Here is a 5,116-nt window from a genome sequence, read left to right as displayed (position 1 = left end):
ATATATATATATATATATATATATATATATATGGCGCATGTGTGTAAATTAACAGTCCCTTTATTTGGTGGTAAAGAAAGCAAGGGAAGAACATTTAATAAAGCCCTGGAGGGTGGGAGTGGATGAACCCGGTTAAAGAGTACCCGCCCAGACGTGACGCTCTAATACTAAAGTGAGCGCGCCCACAAGGAGGCAGGGATCATTTCATTGGTCAATCTGGCATTCTATTGGTTGGGGGATTTTGACAGGGTTGTTACACAACAAAATCCAAGCGCAGGGCAGAAATCTGAGAGCAGAAATTCCGCGAGCGCACAGAAACAGTTTGAGCGCAAGGAGAAAAGCCGAAGCTCGAGCAGGAAATCTGTGCAAGCAACATTGTATCTGAGTGCGAGCACACAGTTTGAGCAGAAACAGATTAGATCCAAGCGCAAGCAGAGGCTATTTGAGTGCGCAGGGTTTTGGAGCGTGAAATCAATAAATAATGCTCTCAAACTGATAGACCACTCTCTTGAATAAAGATAGGGATAAAGCTCCATAGAAAACAACATAAAACACCATAAAGCTGAAGACAAAAGTGATAGAAGGGGGAGAAAAAGAACAAAGGTATTGAAGTAGTATTGAAGTGGTTCAGACATGAAAGATGGAAGCATAGTTGCAGACTCAACCAAGCGAAGAAAAGCCAGAAGACATGAGAGAATCACAGGAGGGAAATGAAGGAGCTGCAGAAGGCCATAGGCCCCCACCTACTGCGCCAACATGAACAGTTGATACGCCACCATATCCCAACAATGATGGCCTCTATGTGGATTTCCCTGACGACCCACCAGCAGAAGCAGGAACAATGTCAGTAGGGGTGCAAAAAGAGGATACTGAGACTGTGCAGCCACTGGTATATTGGCTGCAGCTGATGCCACAAGAATCGCGCTGAAACAACAATGAAAGACATGGGAGCCATGGGTACGAGCCCAACTGGGAAGGACCAGCAAACCACAACTACCCCTACACTGCACTCTACTGTATGACGAAAATCAAAGCTACACTGACTACGATGAATGTTGGGAAGAGCTGGTGAATAAAAAACTGTACCCAATCATCAGCCAAGACATTTACATAGGACCCCAAGGAGCAGCAGCTGCTGTGACCTTACCAGAAAACGAGCTGCAAGGATGGTTTCAGGTTAAAGACTCCACCCCAAACATCACATTATTGATAGCAGATGGACACGAATCACATGAACTGGGTCCAATGGTGAAAGCAGCCTTGGCAGGGGAGATGTACATTCACATCTCCCCAGACAAGCAGTACATAAGGATATCTAATAAGACATACAATGAGGCAGTAGCACAAAAGGTTCTGGTGAATAAAAGGACACCAACGCAGATGACACTGACCTCGGAGCAGGAAGCCCTGTTAAGCCAGGTGCCGGAGGAAGTACAGTCAAAACACAAGACGGATGTAGGACTTGTCAAAGTCAGCACAGCCGGTACGCATAAAGATAAAGCAAGGTGCTAAACTGCGCTACAAAAAACAATAAAGAGTCCCTGTAACACTCCAATCTTTCCAATCAAAAAACCACACTCGTGTGATTACAGATTGGTGCATGACCTGAGGGTTATTAATGTTGTAGTGGAGGCCGAGACACCTGTCGTCCCCGACCCACGCACACTTCTCACCAACATCCCACCTGGAACACGATGGTATACAATGATAGATCTACAGTATGTTCAGCTTTCTTTAGTGTACCATTGCACCCAGACTCGCAACATCTTTTCACATTCACATTCCAAGGCCAACAATATACAAGGTTGGCCCAGGACTTTGTACAAAGTCCCTCCATATTCAACAGGGTGCTGGCCCAAGACTTGCATAATTTACATGTCCCTAGTACTATAATCCAGTATGTGGACGATCTTTTGATTTGTAGTTCCAAAAAGGAGCAGTGTACAAGAGACTCAATTGCAGTGTTAACAGCATTAGCAACAAGGGGACACAAAGTGAGTAAAGAGAAATTGCAATTCTTTCAACAGAGGGTTAATTACTTAGGCAGACAATTGCACGGGGCGGCTGTGGCTCAGAGGTAGAGCGGGTCGTTCACCAATCAAAGGATAGGCATTTCGATCCCGGGCTCCTCCAGTCTGCATATCTAAGTATCCTTGAGCATCCTTGTGTGTGAATGGGTGAATGTGACTCGTAGTGTAAAAAGCGCTTTGAGTGGTCAGATGACTAGAAAGGCGCTATACAAATGCAGGTCCATTTACCATCCATTTAAGTCCATAAAAGACTAATTGCCCCATCGCAAGTAGAAGCCATAGTAAAGGCTCCAAAACCACAGACAGTAGGGCCCATGCTGACTTTCTTGGGGATGGCAAGGTACAGTCAGCCATGGATCTGCGATGATGCTCTCAAAACGGCATCATTAAGAGCCCTGATTAAAGCAGCAGGACAAACAAACAATGCTGCCCACTTGCATTGGACAGAGGAGGCAGAAGGACCCTTCCAGGCATTAAAGGAAGATATGCAGTCCGCATCAGCACTTGGCAACCCCGACTACTCCAAACCCCTTCACTTGTAGGTCACAGAACGCTCGGGCTATGCTAACGCTGTGCTAATGCAAGACACACCAATGGGAAAACAACCATTGGCCTATTATACTACTTCTATACTAAGACTACTTCTACCTGAATGTTTTTATAAATACACTTATTGTTCACTACACAGCTGTAGCACAACTATATACACAACTATAGCCTGATCTAATTGCAGCCTGGCTGAGAGCACTTCATTTTTCTTGATTTTTTGAAAAAGAGCTCTAAGGCTCTGTCGCGCGCTCCCCCTCTTGACGGCGCCACTGGCCGCGCACATGTGAGTGATCAACGGTGACAGCGTGTGTGTCAGCTTTGTCGAGTGTACCAAGTGCAGCACGATGCTGGTATATGACAACAAAAAGACAGGGACCTCGACACTTAAGAGGCACATGACAAAGGCTTGCCATGGAAAGAAAGACGAGAGTCAGCCTTCAATGTCCACGTTCATATCCTTAAAAAAATGTCAGGTTTAAACCGGGCTCGGGCTCGTAATTACAATTAAAGGGACGGGGCGGGCCGGGCTCAGACAGAACATGCGTGGGCTTGGGTGGGGTCGGGCTGGATTTTTTGGGCCCGATCTAAGCTCTACAGTTTATACACGGAGCCGACGTGCCTTCAGAAAGCTGTTAATGAGAGCGTCACGGACTATGTTATTCGTGCAGAGACTGCCATCACAACACTGAGGAATGCAGGAAACTGACGGACTCATTTAAGCAATTTTCCATCCATATTACACAAAGTGATGAGAAGTTAAGTTTCACCGAGTTTAAAACAAAGCCGCTGCTAGTTGCATATAGAGGAAACACTGCTCTTTTTGGTATGTGTTCTTCTTCAGCAACGTGTGCAGTTGCTTCGCTTTCAGAACTCTCTCCGGCAGCCATTCTCGCCTGTATACAATGTAGCTCTAACTGCCCCTCTGTGCACCGCGCTCACGTGTGCGCTTGTGCGCGAGACCAGCGAAAGCACGTGAACACACGTGAACACACATGAACACACACGAACGCGGTGCCCTTGTCTCACGGTCTCGCGCATCAGGACACTTGGATCACTACGGACGAGCAGTATCGAGATGTTTTGTGGTTTCAATTATGTGTTTTTGGACGTTTGAATCTGGGGTGCCGTAAGCCTCCATTAGGTGGAGTTGTGTTGGTACCTCCTCTCCCCTTGGGTCTCCGCAAGTGATGTGAGGACTCTAAAACTTCACCTGAGTCTCCCTCGGCATATGGGTGAGTAGATAATGGCTGAATTTTCATTTTTGGGTGCACTATCCCTTTAAAAACAACCAGAGCTGACCAAAGTGCTGTACAGAACATGTGAGTCAACATCAAATATCAATTAATCAACGAAATCAGCATAATGTAGTGCAACAAGGACCAGTTAAGAACAATCAAATGCCAGGGAATACATATCAGTTTTTAGTTTTGCCTAAAACATAACTACAGAGGAGGCACATTTGGTAGAAAATGGTAAAGCGTTCCACAGCTTGGGAGCGGCCACTGCAAAGGTCCGATCTCCCCTGCCCCTTGACAGGGGACAGCCAGGAGCAGCTGGTCTGAGGATCTGAGAGGTCTGGGGTTGGTGAGGGGGCACAGGAGCTCAGAGATGTACTGGGGTGCCAGGCCATGTAGGGATTTGAAGGCAAACAGTAGGATTTTGAATTCTGTTCTGAACTTGACCGGAAGCCAGTGCAGAGATGCCAGGACGGGTGTAATGTTTTCTCTCTTTTTTGTGCCGGTTATTAGTCTGGCAGTGGCATTCTGCACCAGTTGCAGACGGGACAGAGCAATCTGGTTGATGCCGAAATAAAGTGAGTCAAATTGTCAAATTGAGTCAAGAAGAAATTAGGGCGTTCTTGACAGTTTTCAGATGGGTAAGTGAGAGGAATGGTTTGACTTTGGTGATATTTCTGAGATGGAAAAAGCAACCTTTGACCACAGCGTTGATTTGTTTTTCAAATTTGAGTGATGAATCAAATTGTCTTTGTCATTATTTTCACCCTTATCATTGTTTATACTGCTGTGATTGTTACTATTGTTGTCATTCATTTAACTTATTTATTTTTCATTTATTTTATTGCCCCCCCCTTATCCCTCTTTCTCTGTAGTCCCCAAGCCCCCACCCACACAGTTATAACTAGTTACATTAGACATAATGATTCCGTTGTTCTTCCTTAGACTTCATTGCACCCCCCCATTTCCCTTACAATTTGTTTTATTTTTTTCCTTTTTCTTCTGCTCACCCTTTCTCTCACCTCCCCTGACACACAGTTCATAAATTATATAATTTGATCATTGTCATTGCTCTGCATTTATGTGCATTGTATTCCTCCTCCATTCACTTTTTGTGTATATCTTGTTTATATATATATATATATATATCAGAATCAGAATCAGAATCAGAAATACTTTATTGATCCCCGAGGGGAAATTATTTATGTTACAGGTGCTCCTTGCAAGAGAGGAAAGATACGTGAAAATATAAGAAATTTAAACAATAGTATTTACAAATATATAGTTAAATAAACAGGAATT

This window comes from Epinephelus moara, chromosome 7 (genome assembly GCF_006386435.1).
Source record: "Epinephelus moara isolate mb chromosome 7, YSFRI_EMoa_1.0, whole genome shotgun sequence".
Lineage (NCBI taxonomy): Eukaryota > Metazoa > Chordata > Actinopteri > Perciformes > Serranidae > Epinephelus > Epinephelus moara.
This window is presented reverse-complemented; position numbering follows the sequence as displayed.